The sequence below is a fragment of the Pongo pygmaeus genome, chromosome 23 (assembly GCF_028885625.2).
Source record: "Pongo pygmaeus isolate AG05252 chromosome 23, NHGRI_mPonPyg2-v2.0_pri, whole genome shotgun sequence".
Lineage (NCBI taxonomy): Eukaryota > Metazoa > Chordata > Mammalia > Primates > Hominidae > Pongo > Pongo pygmaeus.
The window spans coordinates 22,214,522-22,237,524 of NC_085931.1; positions in this window are offsets into that span (position 1 = coordinate 22,214,522).

Consider the following 23,003-nt stretch of genomic DNA (forward strand, 5'->3'; position numbering starts at 1 on the left):
TACAAAAATTAACCAGGCATGGTGGTTGGCGCCTGTAATCCCAGCTAATCGGGATGCTGAGGCAGAGAATTGCTTGAACCCAGTAGGTGAAGATTGCAGTGAGCCAAGATCGTGCCACAGCACTCCAGCCTGGGTGACAAAGCGAGACTCCATCTGAAAAACAAAATAACAACAACAAAAAAATGAAAAGAGGTGTTTGCTAATTCAAATGCACAAACACCAATGCAAGTCTATATTATGACCATTCTAACGGTTGTATTTTAACATAGAACTGGAAGTCCAACATAGACTAATTAAGTCCTATGTCAAAAAATTAAGCAAGAAAAGCTAAAAGATCCAAATTGAAAAGAAGAAATAACGTCACTGTTTGTAGATGACATAATATTATATATAAAAAACATAAATAATACATTTAAATAGTGCATTTAGTGCAGCTGTATATAAATAGTGCATCTAATAAATGCACTCAGTAAAGAAGCAGAATATACAATTAACATACAAATATCAGTTTTGCTTCTATATGCTAGCAACAAACCAATAAAAAAGAAAAAAAATCTCATTTACAATAGCAACAAAAAAATAGATTTCTCAGCAGTAAATTTAACCAGTGTGGTGAAAGATCTTTACAATAAAAAATAAAATATATTGATGAAAAAAATTAAAAACACACAAATAAATGTAAATATATTGCATGTTTATGGATTAGAAGAATATTGTCTAAGAGCCATATTATCCAAAGCAATCTGTAGATTAATTCAACTTCCTATCAAAATTCCTGTGCCACTTTTTACAGTAATACAAAATAAATTCTGCAATGTATATAAAACTATAAGAAATATTGAAAGGCCAAAGCAATCATGAGGAATAAAACGAAAACTGGGGACATTATACTTTATTATTTCAAACTACATTTCAAGACTACAGTAAACATAATAGAATGGTATGTTTATAGGAACCCACACAAAAACCAATGGAACAGAATACAGAGCCCAGAAGTAAAACTATGCATCTAAAGTTAATCTTTGACTAGGGCCCTATGAATAAGCAATACAAAAAGTGTAGCCTTTTCAATACTTAGTGCTGGGAAGACTGGATACTCAGAAGCACAATGATAAAACTTGATCATATTTCTTACGCCAGACACAAAAATTGACTTGAATTTAATACATAAATCCTTAAAAGAAAATCTTTAAAAAAGCATATGAAAAGCCTCCATGATACCGGCCTTGGCAATTTTTTTAAATATGATATCAAAATTATAGCAATAAAACCAGACATAAAGCTGCAGTGTATTAAACAATTGTGCAGAGCAAAAAATAAGAAAACAATTAAGGTGGGATAAAATATTTGCAAACCATATATGATAAGAGGATAGTATTCAAAATACATCAGAAACTCATACAAATCAGAAATTAAACAATAATAATTATGATACCTAACTAAAAAATAGGCAAAAGACTAAACATTATTTTTTAATATTATTATACTTTAACTTTTAGGGTACATGTGCACAACGTGCAAGTTTGTTACATATGTATACATGTGCCATGTTGTTGTGCTGCACCCATTAACTCGTCATTTAGCATTAGGAATATCTCCTAATGCCATCCCTCCCCCCTCCCACCACCCCACAACAGTCCCCAGTGTGTGATGTTCCCCTTCCTCTGTCCATGTGTTCTCATTGTTCAATTCCCACCTATGAGTGAGAACATGCGGTGTTTGGTTTTTTGTCCTTGAGATAGTTTGCTGAGAATGATGGTTTCCAGATTCATCCATGTCCCTACAAAGGACATGAACTCATCGTTATTCATGTCTGCCTAGTACTCCATGGTGTATATGTGCCACATTTTCTTAACCCACTGTATCATTGTTGGACATTCTGTTGGTTCCAAGTCTTTGCTATTGTGAATAGTGCTGCAATAAACATACGTGTGCATGTGTCTTTATAGCAGCATGATTTACAATCCTTTGAGTATATACCCAGTAATGGGATTGCTGGGTCAAAAGGTATTTCTAGTTCTAGATCCCTGAGGAAACGCCACACTGCCTTCCACAATGGTGGAACTAGTTTACGGTCTCACCAGCAGTGTGAAAGTGTTCCTATTTCTCCACATCCTCTCCAGCACCTGTTGTTTCCTAACTTTTTAATGATCGCCATTCTAAGTGGCGTGAGATGGTATCTCATTGTGGTTTTGATTTGCATTTCTCTGATGGCCAGTGATGATGACCTTTTCTTCATCTGTTTTTTGGATGCATACACATCTTCTTTTGAGAAGTGTCTGTTCATATCCTTCGCCCACTTTTTGATGGGTTGTTTGTTTTTTTCTTGTAAATTTGTTTGAGTTCGTTGTAGATTCTGGATATTAGCCCTTTGTCAGATGAGTAGATTGCAAAAATTTTCTCCCATTCTGTAGGTTGCCTGTTCACTCTGATGGTGGTTTCTTTTGCTCTACAGAAGCTCTTTGGTTTAATTAGATCCTGTTTGCCAATTTTGGCCTCTGTTGTCATTCATTTTGGTGTTTTAGACATGAGGTCCTTGCCCATGCCTATGTCCTGAATGGTATTGCCTATGTTTTCCCCTAGTGTTATTATGGTTTTAAGTCTAACATGTAAGTCTTTAATCCATCTTGAATTAATTTTTGTATAAGGTGTAAAGAAGGGATCAATTTTCAGCTTTCTACATATGTCTAGCTAGTTTTCCCAGCACCATTTGTTAAATAGGGAATACTTTCCCCATGGCTTGTTTTTCTCAGGTTTGTCAAAGATCAGATAGTTGTAGATATGCGGCATTATGAGGGCTGTATTCTGTTCCATTGGTCTATATCTCTGTTTTGGTACCAGTACCATAATGTTTTGGTGACTGTAGACTTGTAGTATGGTTTGAAGTCAGGCAGTGTGATGCCTCCAGCTTTGTTCTTTTGGCTTAGGATTGACTTGGTGATGCGGGCTCTTTTTTGGTTCCATATGGCCTTTAAAGTAGTTTTTTCTAATACTGTGAAGAAAGTCACTATTAGCTTGATGGGGATGACATTGAATCTATAAATTACCTTGGGTAGTATGGCAATTTTCACAATATTTGTTCTTCCTACCCATGAGCATGGAATGTTCTTCCATTCTTTGTATCCTATTTTATTTCATTGAGCAGTGGTTTGTAGTTCCCCTTGAAGAGGTCCTTCCTATCCCTTGTAAGTTGGATTCCTAGGTATTTTATTCTCTTTGAATCAATTGTGAATGGGAGTTCACTCATGATTTGGTTCTCTGTTTGTCTGTTATTGGTGTATAAGAATGCTTGTGATTTTTGCACAGCGATTTTGTATCCTGAGACTTTGCTGAAGTTGCTTATCAGCTTAAGGAAGTTTTGGGCTGAGATGATGGGGTTTTCTGGATATACAATCATGTCATCTGAAAACAGGGACTGTGTGACTTCCTCTTTTCCTAATTGAATGCCTTTTATTCCCTTCTTCTGCCTGATTGCCCTGGCCAGAACTTCCAACTCTATGTTGAATAGGAGTGGTGAGAGAGGGCATCCCTGTCTTGTGCCAGTTTTCAAAGGGAATGCTTCCAGTTTTTGTCCATTCAGTATGATATTGGCTGTGTGTTTGTCATAGATAGCTCTTGTTATTTTGAGAAAAGTCCCAACAATACCTAATTTATTGAGAGTTCTTAGCATGAAATGTTGAATTTTTTCAAAGGTCTTTTCTGCATCTATTGAGATAATCAAGTGGTTTTTGTCTTTCGTTCTGTTTATATGCTAGATTTTGTTTATTGATTTTCGTATGTTGAACCAGCCTTGTATCCCCAAAGATGAAGCCAACTTGATCATGGTAGATAAGGTTTTTGACATGTTGCTGGATTTGGTTTGCCAGTATTTTATTGAGGATTTTTTCATCAATGTTCATCAAGGGTATTGGTCTAAAATTCTCTTTTTTCGTTGTGTCTCTGCCCGGCTTTGGTAACAGGATGATGCTGTCCTCATAAAATGAGTTAGGGAGGATTCCCTCTTTTTTATTGATTGGAATCATTTCAGAAGGAATGGTACCAGCTCCTCCTTGTACGTCTGGTAGAATTCGGCTCTGAATCCATCTGGTCCTGGACTTTTTTTGGTTGGTAAGCTATTAATTATTGCCTCAATTTCAGAGCCTGTTATTGGTGTATTCAGAGATTCCACTTCTTCCTGTTTTAGTCTTGGGAGGGTGTATGTGTCCAGGAATTTATCCATTTCCTCTAGATTTTCTAGTTTATTTATGTGGAGGTGTTTATAGTATTCTCTGATGCTAGTTTGTGTTTCTGTGGGATCCGTGGTGATATCCCCTTTGTCATTTTTTTTTTTTGCGTCTATTTGATTTTTCTCTCTTTTCTTCTTTATTAGTCTTGCTAGTGGTATATCAATTTTGTTGATCTTTTCAAAAAACCAGCTCCTGGATTCATTAATTTTTTGAAGGGTTTTTTGTGTCTCTATTTCCTTCAGTTCTGCTCTGATTTTAGTTACTTCTTGCCTTCCACCAGCTTTTGAATATGTTTACTCTTGCTTCTCTAGTTCTTTCAATTGTGATGTTAGGGTGTCAATTTTAGATCTTTCTTGCTTTCTCTTGTGGGAATTTAGTGCTATAAATTTCCCTCTACACACTGCTTTGAAGGTGTCCCAGAGATTCTGGTATGTTGTGTCTCGGTTCTTGTTGGTTTCAAAGAACATCTTTATTTCTGCCTTCATATCGTTAAATACCCAGTAGTCATTCAGGAGCAGGTTATTCAGTTTCCATGTAGTTGAGTGGTTTTGAGTGAGTTTCTTCATCCTGAGTTCTAGTTTGATTGCACTGTGGTCTGAGAGACAGTTTGTTATGATTTCTGTTCTTTTACATTTGCTGAGGAGTGCTTTACTTCCAACTATGTGGTCAATTTTGGAATAGGTGTGGTGTGGTGCTGAAAATAATGTATATTCTGTTAATTTGGGGTGGAGAGTTCTGTAGTTGCCTATTAGGTCCGCTTGGTGCAGAGCTGAGTTCAATTCCTAGGTATCCTTGTTAACTTTCTGTCTCGTTGATCTGTCTAATGTTGACAATGGGGTGTTAAAATCTCCCATTATTATTGTGTGGGAGTGTAAGTCTCTTTGTAGGTCACTAAGGACTTGCTTTATGAATCTGGGTACTCCTGTATTGGGTGCATATATATTTAGGATAGTTAGCTCTTCTTTTTGAATTGATCCCTTTACCATTATGTAATGGCCTTCTTTGTCTCTTTTGATCTTTGTTGTTTTAAAGTCTGTTTTATCAGAGACTAGGATTGCAACCACTGCCTTTTTGTTTTCCATTTGTTTGGTAGATCTTCCTCTATCCCTTTATTTTGAGCCTATGTGTGTCTCTGCACGTGAGATGGGTTTCCTGAATACAGCACACTGATGGGTCTTCACTCTTTTCCAATTTGGCAGTCTGTTCCTTTTAATTCAAGAATTTAGCCCATTTACATTTAAGTTTAGTATTGTTAAGTGTGAACTTGAGCCTATCATTATGATGTTAGCTGGTTATTTTGCTCGTTAGTTGATGCAGTTTCTTCCTAGCCTGGATGGTCTTTACAATTTGGCATGTTTTTTCAGTGACTGTTACCGGTTGTTCCTTTCCATGTTTAGTGCTTCCTTCAGGAGCTCTTTTACGGCATTTCTGGTGATGACAAAATCTTTCAGCATTTGCTTGTCTGTAAAGGATTTTATTTCTCCTTCACTTCTGAAGCTTAGTTTGGCTGGATATGACATTCTGGGTCCAAATTCTTTTCTTTAAGAATGTTGACCATTGGCCCCCACTTTCTTCTTTCCTATAGAGTTTCTGCTAGCAGATCTGCTGTTAGTCTGATATGCTTCCGTTTGTGGGTAATCCGACCTTTCTGGCTGCCCTTAACATTTTTTCCTTCATTTCAACTTTGGTGAATCTGATAATGTTGTGTCTTAAAGTTCACTTCTCGAGGAGTATCTTTGTGGTGTTCTCTGTATTTCCTGAATTTGAATGTTGGCCTGCCTTGCTTGATTTGGGAATTTCTCCTGTATAATATCCTGCTGATTGTTTTGCAACTTGTTTCAATTCTCCCCGTCACCTTCAGGTCCACCAATTAGACGTCAATTTGGTCTTTACACATAGTCCCATATTTCTTGGAGGTTTTGTTCGTTTCCTTTTATTCTTTTTTCTCTACACTTCTCTTCATGCTTCATTCCATTCATTTCATCTTCTATCGCTGATACCATTTCTTCCAGTTGATGGCGTTGGTTACGGAGGCTTGTTTATTCATCACGTAGTTCTGGTGTCATGGTTTTCAGCTCCATCAGGTCCTTTAAGGACTTCTCTGCATTGGTTATTCTAGTTATCCATTTGTCTAATTTTTTTTCAAAGTTTTTATCTTCTTTGCCATTGGTTTGAACTTCCTCCTTTCGCTTGGAGTAGTTTGATCTTCTGAAGTCTTCCTCTCTCAACTCGTCAAAGTCATTCTCTATCCAGCTACGTTCCATTGCTGGTGAAGAGCTGCGTTCCTTTGAAGGAGGAGAGGTGCTATGATTTTTAGAGTTTCCAGTTTTTCTGCTCTTCTTTTCCTCATCTTTGTGGTTTTATCTACCTTTGGTCTTTGATGATGGTGATGTACAGATGGGCTTTTGGTGTGGATGTCCTTTCTGTTTGTTAGTTTTCCTTCTAACAGTCAGGACCCTCAGTTGCAGGTCTGTTGGAGTTTACTGGAGGTCCACCCCAGACCCTGTTTGCCTGGGTATTGGCAGTGGTAGTTGCAGAAAAACGGATATTGTTGAACCAAAAATGCTGCTGCCTGATCTTTCCCCTGGAAGTTTTGTCTCAGAGGAGTACCTGGCCGTGTGATGTGTCAGTCCAACCCTACTGGGGGGTGCCTCCCAATTAGGCTACTCAGGGGTCTCGGACCCACTTGAAGAGGCAATCTTCCCATTCTCAGATCTTAAGCTGCATGCTAGGAGAATGACTACTCTCTTCAAAGCTGTGGGACAGGGACATTAATATCTGCAGAGGTTATTGCTGTCTTTTGTTTGTCTGTGCCCTGCCTCCAGAGGGGGAGCCTACAGAGGCAGGCAGACCTCCTTGAGCTGTGGTGGGCTCCACCCAGTTCGAGATTCCCAGCCACATTGTTTACCTACTCAAGCTTGAGCAATGGCAGGCACACCTCCCACAGCCTCACTGCCACCTTGCAGTTTGATCTCAGACTGCTGTGCTAGCAATGAGCGAGGTTCTGTGGGCATAGGAACCTCTGAGCCAGGTGCAGGATATAATCTCCTGGTGTGATATTTTTGAAGCCCATTGGAAAAGTGCAGTATTAGGGTGGGAATGACCCAATTTTCCAGGTGCCATCTGTCTCCCCTTTCTTTGACTAGGAAAGGGAATTCCCTGACCCTTTGCAGTTCCCAGGTGACACGATGCCTCACCCTGCTTTGGTTTATGTGTGGCGCACTGTACCCACTGTCCAGTACCCACTGACCAGCACTCCCCAGTGAGATGAGCCTGGTACCTTAGTTGGAATTGCAGAAATCACCCATCTTCTGCGTCACTCAAGCTGGGATCTGTAGACTGGAGCTGTTCCTATTTAGCCATCTTGGCTCCACCGACCAAGACTAAATATTTTTTACAAACATATTCAAATGTCCAACAGGTGTGTAGAAATATGCTAAACATTACCATTCATGAGAAAATTGCAAATCAAAAGATATCACTTTACAGCAGTTGGAATGGCTAATATCAAAAAAAAGAAATATGACAAGTGTTAACAAGGATGTGACAAAATATTTCTGTACAGTCTTAATGAGTTGTAAACTGGAAGAGTCATTATGGAAATTAGTATGCAGGTTATTTTAAAAAATTGAACTATCATACAATCCCGAAATTCCACTTCTGTCTATAAACAAAATAAAATCAGCATCTCAAAAATAATCTGCACCCCTGTATTCAATGAAGCGTTATTCACAACTGTCAAGGGTAGTTTTTTTTTTTTTTAAATGACTTATCTGTAGATGATGAATGGATAAGGAAAATGTGGTATAAATAGACAACCACATATTATTCACCCATAAAAAAGAATGAAATTCTGCTATTTCAACAACATGAATGGACCTGAGTACATTATGCTACACAAAATAAGTTGGGCACAGAAAAACAAACAGTGTATGTTCTCACTTAAATTGAGAATTTAAAAAGCCTGAACTCACAGAAGCTGAGAGTACAATGGTAAAGACCAGGCCTGGAGGTAGAAAAAATGATAAGGTGTTCAAACAGTACAAACTTTCAGTTATAAGATAAATAAGTTTTGGTGGTCTAATGTATAGCTTTAAAATGTAGTTAATAACAGTGTTTTTTATGCTTAGAATTTGCTACAACAGTAGGAGACCTCAAATGCTCTCACTGCAAAATCATAACCGTGTGAGGTGACATAACTTTTCATCAACTTAATTGTATTAAACATTTTACAATATATATACCTATCAAATTATTATAATGTAGTCAAAACATAATTATGCAATTTTTATTGGTCAAAAAATTAGTGTTATGTACACATGCATATATTCACATAAGTGTGTACATACACATATATAAAACATATACGTATATATCAATTACATAAGTTGTTATGTATATACTTGTGTGTGTTTATATATATATATATATGTACACATACATATCAATGACAAAATCCTAGTAAGCTTCAAACTAAACAAGAGAAAATTATAAAATGATAACTATTTAAAAATCAGGAAATAAATGGGTATTTAATACATGCTCAGCAATATTCTAAGTTACTCAATGGCAAAGTACATGTTTTAAATGTAGAAAGTAGATACATTAAACCATATTACAGTTTAGGAATTATGGCACAGAGTGTTTACAGTTTTAGCCTCAATATATACCAAAAACTTAAAATTTTGAAGTAAAATAACATTAGGTTTTATTATATGGGGCAGATGCTTAGTGTTCTGATAAAATTATTGAGTATGAATTTCCGTAGAATCACATTTGAAACCTTCACAGGATATGAAATTATAAAGCAGAAAACATATGACACCTGGATGTGGTGTCTCTGCAATTTCTAAACCAAATCCCAATATCTCCACTACTCTTACACATTTTAGACAAGATTCAAAATGGAAATTAGAAAATGTTTAACATAGAGTTCCTTAAAAATCACAGATGGTCCCATGTCCTCAAAAGCAATAAAAGAGCAAGCAGTCAGGTCCTCCAGTCACTTGCAAGCCATGCAAAGGGTTTGATTTTCTTTGTGACTTAGATGAATGATCATTGAATTGGAAGTCCAGTCCTAGAAAACTGAAGAGCATGGGGCAGAAGATGTTTGTCTCTAATGAAAGCAAGAGAAAGAATTCAGGGCTTCTCAGAAAAGATTTCCATTGGAGCATAACTTCGCAAACCACACTTTAAGATCTGGCTTTCTCCTTGACCTTTGGATATCTCATCCGTGTCATCTGCCTTATTCACTCCCACCTCTTTGGATGTTTGGCTACTATCTCCTGTCTCCTCACACTCTGGGGTTTTTTCTTTTTCTCAATGTAGGTGATCAAGTTTAGCTTAGAGAACAGCGAAGGACTCTGTATTAGAAAAAGTAATATGACTTATGCTGTGATTTTCCAATTACTACTTAGTCCTGTGCTCAGTGGAAAAAAACAGAACATTATAAAAGAGTCTAAAAATGTAATACCAAATACTATTTCCTCACAGAAAAATTATGATATTTAAAAACTTTTCTAAATTTCTGGGTCCTTAGCTTCACGACCCAGTGCTGCTGAATCAAAACTTGGTGGTGGTTGTCTGGCCATGGGGACTCACACCTCTGGTCCCAGCACTTTGAGAAGCCAAGGCAGGCATATCACTTAAGCCCAGGAGTTTGAGGCCAGCCTGGGCAACATGGCGAGACCTAGTCTACGGGTTGAGGGTGGTGAGTAGGGGGAAAGGTGATGGTAATGCGAGGTGGTAATGCGATTATAAGGTGTGGGCAATCATATTTTGTGCCTGTAAATTTGTGCAGTTACCACTAATCTAAAATTAAGGATACATATCAGCTGAAGAAAGAAAAATATTTATGTCGAGATGAAACCTCCTCGTGGGGATCCGCAGCTGCAATACCGCCAGGGGGCAACATCCCACCTCTTCCGCCTGGCTACAGCCCCACCAGGAGCCCGGCTCCAGCCGGGGCGCTGTGGCAGGTAGTAGACCCTGAAGGCACAGGCTAGGGTTTACTGCCCTCTGCGTTGTCTTCCCACTCCCCGGACCCCAGGCAATTCAATTCATTGATCAAGCGCCACTGCAACCATCCAAGCTGGGGCAGCAGGTCCCAGAGTCGCTAGCCAAGACCTCCGCTCCAGAACACGTGGGCTGCTTTCCCTGAGGGAAGGACATTGTCTTTACCAGCCACGAAGAAATCCGTCCCTGTGCACCCTATTTCCCATTGCCACTGACTTTGTGTAAACTCTAGTCCTCAGGACACGAGAGAGACCCAGGCCTGACCACATGGACATGCTCAGTGCCACTGCTTCCACCAGATGGACGGGTGCACTCTACAAATCTCAGGGACCACCACACCAAGGAGACAGAAGGACCCTACGAAATGCATCCCCAAAGCAACCAACCAATCCAAGAGAAAAAAAAAAAAAAACACGTCTCAGGGCTCCGTTGGTTTTCCCGCTTGGGCAGTCCTGACCCCCTGTTCTAGCCTGGCCCAAGCACCCTCCACCTCACCCCGGCCTGCTCAAAGGTGCCCTGTCTACCTGAGCAGAGCCTCCCTCTCCAAGGCTCTGTCTCTCTTGCTCTACAACTCCCTCACCATCTCCCTTTCTCTATTTCCCCCTCCACCTCTCATTCTTCTGTCACCTTCTGTCTCTCTCCTCCTCCACCTTTCTCTCTCTCCCCACATTCCTATCTCTCCATCCCAGTCTCCCTAGCTCTCTTTCAAGCTGTGTCTGTGTCTTTGTCTGTATGTCCTTGTGTGTGTGTCCGAGTGTGTGCTTGTGTGCCTGTGCACGTGTACCTGTGTGTATCTGTGTGTGTGTCGTGGTGGGTTTGCTCGTACTGTTGGTGTGGTGTGTCTGGGTATCCGTCAGCCCCTCTTTCCCGGGATCAGGCTGCTGGGGCTCTAGTGCCACCTGGAGCAAAGCAGGGCCTTCTAGTCCCGTTGGCCACAGGCGGGTCCTCTTCGGGACAAGCGATGATGGTGTGGGCATTGTGAGAAAAACGGCTGAGCAGGCTGTTCCACCCTGGGCAGCCCTGGCGGCTCTGGGTGTGTGGGGTAAGAGCGGGCCTTGCAGGACGGGCAGCGAGGGATCCAAAACAATTTTTCCGCGGTGAGGCAGAGGACCAGAGGGGATCCCAGGACTGTGGGCCTTGAGCCCTAACGCCTCCAAATACACCCTCTCCTGAGCCGGACCCATGTGTTGTAACCTTGGGACCTCGTGAGCCAGTGGAATGCCTGGAGTGTCAGTGAAAGGGAGGCCGCCTGGTGGGCCTGGAGCCAGGGCAGGGGACTGTGGCATCACAGCCTGACGACGGATTCCTGTTTCCTGCAACATGGGGAGTCTCCAAAATGGCCTGTTTGGAAACTGGAAAGGAGAGCAAAGACACGATGCCGCTTTTCCACGCTTCGCTGGAGGTTTCTGTGTCCCCACAGAGCTCGGGAAACAAACAGTCAACATGGTCATGCTTTCGGGAGCCAGAGGCCAGTGAGCAACAGACCACTTTGCAGAGGGCAAAGGAACGTAGAATCCGGAATCATGGTTCACTCGGCTTGAGTGTGACTCCTGTGTGGATGGGAGTATCTGCCTCGCACTCTGTTGCAGGCTTAGCGTGGGGATACGTCATCTGTGAACCATGTGGATGAAAAACATACAACCATTCGACTCTCAGCTCTGCTCTTTCAGGAATTCGCTCATTCCTTGGGAGGCGGAATTCGTCTGAATGGCTCCCAGTTGATGTAACCCAGGCTGGTAATCCTGAGGGCCGGTGAGGGCACTGTCGGCCTACGCGGCCTTTGGCCGAGCACTCAGCCTGCACTGGGCAACCAACATTTTCCCGGAGTTCGAGGTGCTGCTGGTCCTGGAGGCAGAAGACGGCTTTTCTCTTTGCCTTCCTTTCTCTGTTTCTTGCTTCTTTTCTCCATCTGTCCATCCTTCCCTCTATTCTTCCTTCTCTCCCTCTCTCCCTCCCTCCCTCTGTTCTTCTCTCCTTCCCTCTCTCCGTCCATCCATACCTCCCTTTCTCCCTCCTTCCCTCCCTCCCTTTTTCTTTTACTTTCCTTCCCTCCCTCCATCCCTTCCAAGTTCCCTCCGTTCATCCGCCCTTTCCTCCCTCTGTCACTCCCACTCACTTTGTCTCCATTCCTTTCCCCATCTCTGGCTGGCTTCCCTCCCGCCTAGAAAGGGCAGAACCACAGGTTGTGAGAGATCTCGAGGTCTACATTTAGTTGCCAGGCACTCCACGTGATGCCGGGGAAGATGGCAGGGCACGGGTGGGTGAGTGATGGTGGAGCAGGGAGGCTGTGGAGTTGAGCCGCAGAAAGGAGAGCAGGCCTGGCCACTGCCCCGGCCGGTGTTTCCCAGGGTGGAGATCTCCGCCTACACAACCGAAGAACGCGAGGGCGGGGGGAGTATACGGTGTTGGGGGGCTGGGGAAGGGAGGAGAGCCCTGCCTGGGCTGGTCCCAAACCCTAGCTGGCTGCCTGCGGACCCACGCATGCACAGTAGACGGCCCATCTCTGAGTACCTGTGCTGGCTCTGAAATCCCTGAGATGCTCAGGAAAGAATGACAGCCCTCCTTTCTGTGGAGTCTCTCGCTGGACCTGGACTCAGGGATCCTAGACAAGTCAGCTGGAAGGGAAGACACAGGTCTCCATACCGAGCCAGAGATTCACCGCAAAAAAGGGCCAGCCCCCTGCCCCCATCCTGTCCCAACCCCGCATCCTAAAGCTCCTCCAGGTGAGCCCAGTGTTCTTCCTGGCTGACGAGTGGTTACAGAAAAGTCGGCTCTTCCACGTCCTTCAACTCCCCCAGTGGCTCTGTTGCTAGGAAAGGATGTGCCTTTTGCTGAAATTCTGGGGTCGACAGGAGCTTATATAACAGGGTGGATGTGAGTGCAGATGAATGCTTCAGCTCCTGTAGTGGTTGGGAGGGTGCCTGGATGGCTTACATCTGCTTCTGACATGCAGAGGCCTCCACGGGCGTCAGCTGTGGAGGTAGATGTGCCTCGGCTTTGTGTCCCCAAGCGCCCTGGCGACCTGGAGACCCTGGCCCCAGCCCCAATACGGACTCACTTGGGACGTGTGCGGTACAAGCACACCTTGCTCCTGTGACTCAGCCTGAGTGGCTCAAGTTGTCCCACTGAGCAGGCACCCAGAAGGCCGCCTTGCTGTGGGTCCTGGTACCCCTGCCATCTGTTTGACTCAACGTGAGCAGCCCAAGCTGTCCCATTGAGCACACACCCAGAAAGACACAGTAGTGCGGATCCTGGTCCCCCTGCCATCAGTTTGGGTGCGGAGGTCTCCCAGGTGTCTGAGGGTGGGACAGCGCCACTTCTGAAGAAGGCAGGGCAGCAAACCCAAAATCTCCGTGTGCCACGGCAGGTTGGGAGATTCCTTCTGCATGTGAAGCCTCACTGGGCTGCAGCAGAGGGGCGAGCCTTGCTGTCTGACTCAAGAAAGCTCCCTGTTCCCCACGCCCTGGTGGGGGTGAATGTGACAAAGGAGGGAGGGTGGCACCTTGGTGGGCCATGTTGCACAGGCTGCCTGCATGCACGGGTTCCCTGCCACCCTGGCCTGGATGCCTGAACTTTCGATTCTGACACGAAAACTGAATCCTGGACTCTAAAAGGCAGGTCTCTCTGGCCAGTTCGGGTAAGGGTTCTGCTCAAAGCATGCTGGCAGGGCATCTATTTTGTTCAGGTTACAAACGAGTCTCCTTTGCTGTCCTCGTCCTCAGGCTTCCGGAGGGAAGGGGCTGTCAGAAGGTGTTGGGAGAGCCATCGCGAGGGCACCTGGCAAGAATGTCATGGACAGACATGGGCAGAGAGTGGCTGGTGGCTCCCACGTGCCTCTGTTGGCCTTTGTGCTGCACACAGGCCTGTCAGGAGTCCAACCCCGCCAGTGGCCCTTATAAAGACCCACCAGCTTCACCCCTTCACGAATATGCATGAGCACCTAAGGGCCCTGGGTAACCCGCCCTCTGAAGCCAGAAACCACAGACCAGGGCCTTGTGTGGTAGGTGAAGGTGGGGCCAGATCAGCCGGGAAAGGGGGGCTTCCGGGGCTGGCTCTCTGAGTTCTCCAGAATTCTACAGAAACTGGAAGTTTCTCTCTGGGCTCACACACGATTTCAGGGAGAAACCACCTTGGAAGGGTGGCGTGTAGAACTGAATCTCCATGATATCTTGAGTTTTCCATGCCCACTCCATGAAGGCAGCAATGCTTGTGGGTGTCGCTGTTGCCGTGATAGTCTCACACAGGCAGGTGTGTGGATCTCATTCATTTTCGTTTTTTTAAATTTTCATTTTTTTTTTCTACCTCTTAAAGTCAACAATAAAGTCACAAGTGCAAAATGAATGCATTTAAAAATATAAAAATACATTTCAGTTACAAGAAGTATGCAATGATCACGAAAATCTACTGTACACTTTGCCAAAGTCAAAGAATGAAAGACAATACGGAAAAGCCTATCTTCAAATATATTCTTAACAAAAACTCTCTCCTACATAGTAAAAGCATCATCTAAACAGCAGTTCCAACCGAGAAAAAAAAAAAAAAAGCAGGGTAGATGGGACAGACAACTTTCCCCAGGTTTTCCAGATAAAAACGTGTGGTCACCAGGAATTCAAGGTAACTTCAAAAGCCACATTTAATTCAGAATAAAGTGAACATTTCTGACAGATGACAACAGTATGATACTGATTTTTTTCTTTCCTAGATACAAATGATATGGGACATTTCTTAACCGTTTACTAATCATCTAAGAATAACTGTAGAAATAACCCCAATTCCACCATCCTAGCCACTGGTATAAAACAAATAACCTTCCATTGATACTGTCTTTCACATAACTAAAATATCCTCAGTTACTTGGAACAATTTCATGTTTATACATGATCACAAACACTTGTTTTCAGATGTTGTGGAATTACTGGGGCTGAGATTTTTGAAACTGTATCTGAATCTTAGCAGACAGATAATAATCCTTTCACTATACATTGATTGGGCTTCCTTAACCTGATCTGAGCAACTACTGTAATAATAATCCTGGTGGTAATCCATGATACTCTCAAATTATTCCCTTTAAGAAATATATAATCCATGTAACTCTAGCAAATATATTACATTGCACACTTTCTTAAAAAGGAATGGCTGTTTTCAGGCCTTATTAGGAAAACAAACAAACAAACAACGGCAGTTACTACCTGTTTTTTATCACTGATAAGCTACAATAAAGCTCAAATACGGACAGTTTAATTGTGTGATATTAAGTAAAAAATGAAAACCATTATAGTTTTACCAAAAGAAACATAAAAAATATGGGAAGAAGTCAAATGAGCATGGCATGAGTCCCAAAGATTACATTATGATTCTGAACAGGATTTTCCAAAAAAAAAAAAAGCTATCTACATACAATTTCTGTGAATATTTCTTGTACTAGAAAGATCCAAAGCAAATGTAGGCTCAGCCCTACCTTGTCAAGGATGAATATTCAGGGAAACTAGAAGTTCCATCTGCTAAAGTGCATCTGCTGACCAGGTCTACCATGGCCCTTCTACTTACAGACATCTAAGAAAGTGGCCTCACTCATGCTCATTCACTCGTTCTGTGGCCTATCAAGAGTCACACATAACGATGATTTTGCTTTTCTAAAAAAAACAAATACTTTATACAGTGAACTATAGAAAAAACATTTCTAAATATAATTTAAAATTCTAGAGAGTGGGGGCAGCCAACATGGAGGAATAGGTACAGCTGAGGTCTACAGCTCCCAGTGTGAGTGACACAGAAGATGGGTGATTTCTGAATTTCCATCTGAGGTACCAGTTTCATCTCACTAGGGAGTGCCAGACAGTGGGCACAGGACAGTGGGTACAGTGCACCGTGTGTGAGCCGAAGCAGGGTTAGGCATTGCCTCATATGGGAAGTGCAAGGGGTCAGGGAGTTCCCTTTCCTAGTCAAAGGAAGGAGTGACAGACAGCACCTGGAAAATCGGTTCACTCCCACCCTAATACTGCACTTTTCTGACAGGCTTAAAAAACGGCTCACCAGGAGATTATATCCCGCACCTGGCTCAGAGGGTCCTACACCCATGGAGTCTCGCTGATTTCTAGCACAGCAGTCTGAGATCAAACTGCAAGGCAGCAGTGAGGCTGGGGGAGGGGTGCCGCCATTGCCCAGGTTCGCTTAGATAAACAAAGCAGCCGGGAAACTCGAACTGGGTTGAGACAACAACAGCTCAAGGAGGTCTGCCTGCCTCTGTAGGCTCCACCTCTGGGGGCAGGGCACAGACAAACAAAAAGACAGCAGTAACCTCTGCAGACTTAAATATCCCTGTCTGACAGCTTGGAAGAGAGCAATGGTTCTCCCAGCATGCAGATGGAGATCTGAGAACAGGCAGACTGCCTCCTTAAGTGGGTCTCTGATCCCTGACCTCCAAGCAGCCTAAGTGGGAGGCACCCCACAGTAGGTGCAGACTGACACCTCACACGGCCGGGTACTCCTCTGAGACAAAACTTCCAGAGGAACGATCAGACAGCAGCATTCGCGATTCATGAAAATCCGCTGTTCTGCAGCCACTGTTGCTGTTATAAAGGCAAACAGAGTCTGGAGTGGACCTCTAGCAAACTCCAACAGACCTGCAGCTGAGGATCCCGTCTGACAGAAGGAAAACTAACAAACATAAAGGACATCCACACCAAAAACCCATCTGTACATCACCATCATCAAAGACCAAAAGTAGATAAAACCAAAAAGATGGGGAAAAAACAGAGCAGAAAAACTGAAAATTCTAAAAAGCAGAGTGCCTCTCCTCCTCCAGAGGAACACAGTTCCTCACCAGCAATGGAAAAAAGCTGGACAGAGAATGATTTTGATGAGTTGAGAGAAGAAGTCTTCATATGATCAAACTACTCCGAGCTACAGGACGAAATTCAAACCAATGGCAAATAAGTTAAAAAACTTTGAAAAAAATTTAGACGAATGTATAACTAGAATAAACAATACAGAGAAGTGCTTAAAGGAGCTGATGGAGCTGAAATCCAAGCCTCAAGAACTAGGTGAAGAATGCAGAAGTCCCAGGAGCCTATGCAATCAACTGGAAGAAAGGGTATCAGTGATGGAAGATGAAATGAATGAAATGAAGCGAGAATGGAAGTTTAGAGAAAAAATAATAAAAAGAAACAAACAAACCCTCCAAGAAATATGGGACTATGTGGAAAGACCAAATCTACATCTGATTGGTGTACCTGAAAGTGACGGGGAGAATGGAACCAAGTTGGAAAACACTCTGCAGGATATTATCCAAGAGAACTTCCCCAATCTATCAAGGCAGGCCAACATTCAGATTCAGGAAATACAGATAACGCTGCAAATATACTCCTCGAGAAGAGCAACTCCAAGACACATAATTTTCAGATGCACCAAAGTTGAAATGAAGGAAAAAATGTTAAGGGCAGCCAGAGAGAAAGGTCGGGTTACGCACAAAGGGAAGTCCATCAGACTAACAGCAGATCTGTCAGCATAAACTCCACAAGCCAGAAGAGAGTGGGGGCCAATATTCCTCATTCTTAAAGAAAAGAATTTTCAACCCAGAATGTCATATCCAGACAAACTAAGCTTCGTAAGTGAAGGAGAAATAAAATACTTTACAGAGAAGTAAATGCTGAGGGATTTTTGTCACCACCAGACCTGCCCTAAAAGAGCTCCTGAACGAAGCACTAAACATGGAAAGGAACAACCAGTACCAGCAACTGCAAAATCATGCCAAATTGTAAAGACCATCGAGGCTAGGAAGAAACTGCATCAACTAACGAGCAAAATAACCAGCTAACATCATAATGACAAGAACAAATTCACACATAACCATATAACTTTCAATGTAAATGGACTAAATGCTCCAATTAAAAGACAGAGACTGGCAAATTGGATAAAGAGTGATGACCCATCAGGGTGTTGTATTCAGGAAACCTATGTCACGTGCAGAGACACACATAAGCTCAAAATAGAAGGATGGAGGAAGATCTACCAAGCAGATGGAAAACAAGAAAAGGCAGGGGTTGCAATCCTACTCTCTGATAAAACAGACTTTAAAACAACAAAGATCAAAAGAGACAAAGAAGCTCATTACATAATGGTAAAGGGATCAATTAAAAAAGAAGAGCTAACTATCCTAAATATATATGCACCCAATACAGGAGCACTCAGATTCATAAAGCAAGTCCTGATTTACTTACAAAGAGACTTAGACTCCCACACAATAATAATGGGAGACTTTAACACTCCACTGTCAACATTAGACAGATCAACGAGACAGAAAGTCAACAAGGATACCTAGGAATTGAACTCAGCTCTGCACCAAGCGGACCTAATAGACATCTACAGAACTCTCCACCCCAAATCAACAGAATATACATTATTTTCAGCACCACACCACACATATTCTAAAATTGACCACATAGTTGGAAGTAAAGCTCTCCTCAGCAAATGTAAAAAAGAGAAATCATAACAAACTGTCTCTCAGACCACAGTGCAATTAAACTAGAACTCAGGATTAAGAAACTCACTCAAAACCACTCAACTACATGGAAACTGAACAACCTGCTCCTGAATGACTACTGGGTACATAACGAAATGAAGGCAGAAATGAAGATGTTCTTTGAAACCAACGACAACAAAGACACAACATACCTGAATCTCTGGGACACATTCAAAGCAGTGTATAGGGAAATTTATAGCACTAAATGCCCACAGGAGAAAGCAGAAAAGATCCAAAATTGACACCCTAACATCAAGATTAAAAGAACTAGAAAAGCAAGAGCAAACACATTCAAAAGCTAGCGGAAGGCAAGAAATAAGTAAAATCAGAGCAGAACTGAAGGAAATAGAGAAACAAAAATCCTTCAAAAAATCAATGAATCCAGGAGCTGGTTTTTTGAAAACATCAATAAAATTGATAGACCGCTAGCAAGACTAATAAAGAAGAAAATAGAGAAGAATCAAAAAGGCGCAATAAAAAATGATAAAGGGGATATCATCTCCGATCCCACAGAAATACAAACTACCATCAGAGAATACTACAAACACCTCTATGCAAATAAACTAGAAAATATATTAGAAATGGATAAATTCCTCGACACATACACCCTCCCAAGACTAAACCAGGAAGAAGTTGAATCTCTGAATAGACCAATAATAGGCTCTGAAATTGAGGAAAAATCAATAGCTTACCAACCAGAAAGAGTCCAGGACCAGATGGATTCACAGCTGAATTCTACCAGAGGTACAAGGAGGAACTGGTACCATTCCTTCTGAAACTATTCCAATCAATAGAAAAAGAGGGAATCCTACCAAACTCATTTTATGAGGCCTGCATCATCGTGATACCAAAGCTGGGCAGAGACACAACCAAAAAAGAGAATTTTAGACCAATATCCTTGATGAATATTTATGCAAAAGTCCTCAATATAATACTGGCAAACCAAATATAGCAGCACATCAAAAAGCTTATCCACCATGATCAAGTGGGCTTCATCCCTGGAATGCAAGCCTGGTTCAATATACACAAATGAATAAATGTAATCCAGCTTATAAACACAACGAAAGACAAAAACCACATGATTATCTCAATAGATGCAGAAAAGGCCTTTGACAAAATTCAACAACCCTCCATGATAAAAACTCTCAATAAATTAGGTATTGATGGGGTATATCTCAAAATAATAAGAGCTATCAATGACAAACCCACAGCCAATATCATACTGAATGGGCAAAAACTGGAAGCATTCCCTTTGAAAACTAACAGAAGACAGGGATGCCCTCTCTCACCACTCCTATGCAACATAGTGTTGGAAGTTCTGGCCAGGGCAATGAGGCAGGAGAAGGAAATAAAGGGTATTCAATTAGGAAAAGAGGAAGTCAAACTGTCCCTGTTTGCAGATGACACGATTGTATATCTAGAAAACCCCACTTTCTCATTGCAAAATCTCCTTAAGCTGATAAGCAACTTCAGCAAAGTCTCAGGATACAAAATCAATGTACAAAAATCACAAGCATTCTTATACACCAATAAAAGACAAACAGAGAGCCAAATCATGAGTGAACTCCCATTCACAATTGCTTCAAAGAGAATAAAATATCTAGGAATCCAACTTACAAGGGATGTGATGGACCTCTTCAAGGAGAACTATAAAGCACAGCTCAATGAAATAAAAGAGGATACAAACAAATGGAAGAACATTCCAAGCTCATGGTTAGGAAGAATAAATGTCGTGAAAATTGCCATACTGCCCAAGGTAATTTATAGATTCAATGCCATCACCATCAAGCTAACAATGACTTTCTTCACAGAATTGGAAAATCTAGTTTACAGTTCATATGGAACCAAAAAAGAGCCCACATCACCAAGTCAATCCTTAGCCAAAAGAGCAAAGCTGGAGGCATCACGCTACCTGACTTCAAACCATACTACAAGCCTACAGTAACCAAAACAGCATGGTACTGGTACCAAAACAGAGATGCAGATCAATGGAACAGAACAGAGACCTCAGAAATAACACCGCAGATCTACAACCATCTGATCTTTGACAAACCTGAGAAAAACAAGCAATGGGGAAAGGATTCCCTATTTAATAAATGGTTCTGAGAAAACTGGCTAACCACATGTAGAAAGCTGAATCTGGATCCCTTCATTACACCTTATACAAAAAAATAATTCATGATGGATTAAAGACTTAAACTTTAGACCTAAAACCATAAAAACCCTAGAAGAAAACCTAGGCATTACCATTCAGGACACAGGCATGAGCAAGGACTTCATGTCTAAAACACCAAAAGCAATGGCAACAAAAGCCAAAATTGACAAATGGGATCTAATTAAACTAAAGAGCTTCTTCACAGAAAAAGAAACTACCATCAGAGTGAGCAAGCAACCTACAAAATGGGAGAAAATTTTCGCAACCTACTCATCTGACAAAGGGCTAATATCCAGAATCTACAATGAACTCAAACAAATTTACAAGAAAAAAACAAACAATCCCATCAAAAAGTGGGTGAAAGACATGAACAGATACTTCTCAAAAGAAGACATTCATGCAGCCAAATAACACAAGAAAAAATGCTCACCATCACTGGCCATCAGAGAAATGCAAATCAAAAACACAATGAGATACCATCTCACACCAGTTAGAATGGCGATCATTCAAAAGTCAGGAAACAACAGGTGCTGGAGAGGATGTGGAGAAATAGGAACACTTTCACACTGTTGGTGGGACTGTAAACTAGTTCAACCATTGTGGAAGTCAGTGTGGCGATTCGTCAGGGATCTAGAACTAGAAATACCATTTGACCCAGCCATCCCATTACTGGGTATATACCCAAAGGATTATAAATCATGCTGCTATAAAGACACATGCACACGTATGTTTATTGTGGCACTATTCACAATAGCAAAGACTTGGAACCAACCCAAATGTCCAACAATAATAAACTGGATTAAGCAAATGTGGCACATATACACCATGGAATACAATGCAGTCATAAAAAATGGTGAGTTCATGTCCTTTGTAGGGACATGGATGAAATTGGAAATCATCATTCTCAGTAAGCTATCGCAAGGACAAAAATCCAAACACCACATGTTCTCACTCATAAGTGGGAACTGAACAATGAGAACACAGGGACACAGGAAGGTGAACATCACACTCTGGGGACTGTCGTAGGGTGGGCGGAGGATTGAGGGATAACTTTAGAAGATTTACCTACTTGTAAATGACGAGTTAATGAGTACAGCACACCAGCATGACAAATGTATACATATGTAACTAACCTGCACATTGTGCACATGTACGCTAAAACTTAGAGTATAATAATAATAAAAAAAATTCTAGAGAGTTAAGATAACCTCATTTTTAAAAATACTGAAATTGTAAAGGGTCCATATAAAAAGCTGCATTAAGTACATACTTCCTATTTTAATAATTCACTTGCTTTGCTCTTAAAATCTGTGTGAGAGAAGTCAATATTTTACTCATGTCTTTTGGAAAGAGATTCAAAAGCAAAAGTAGCAGTGCTGTAAAATTTCATGAAGTTTTTGGGACTTTTAAAATCTAAATTATTCAATATTTTGTATTGTTATTCCACTCATATATTGCCCAGAATATATATACAGCAACACAGCAACAGTGATTGCAACAAAAGTAAGGTAAATAGGTCTACAATCATTTGATTTCCTTATTAGATAAATGAAGTTTTCATAGAGGAAATGCAAATTCAGATCAGGTTACATAAGCTTAACTATTATTTAACCCTTATATAAAATTAAATCTAACACTCACCACTACAAATCTGTAAGGAATCACTGTCAGGAATCTATAGGACTTGGCTTGTATTTACATTCGACCCACACTTAGAAATTTCATAAATGATGAGATGCAGGCCAAGGGGATTCCTCAAAGGGCTCCACCCAAAAGGAAAAGAAATGGTTAAACAGAGAATTACCACTTATGTATTTGTGGGTAATCAGCTTATTCTTCAGCCTCTAGACAGTGAGGAGGATGAAAAAATGGAAGAAGATAGCAAAGAAGAGGAAGAAAAAGATCACAGTGAAGCGATGAAGCCAGAGGAGCCACCTCAAAATTTTCTGAGTGAAAAAAATCATGAAACTGCCCCTCCCTGAATCTTTAAAAGCTTACTTGACATATTTTAGAGACAAATAACTGAGGTCAAGAAGAAAGAATGCCTACTGATAATTCCTTTAGTCCTCAAAATGTAGCATTTGTG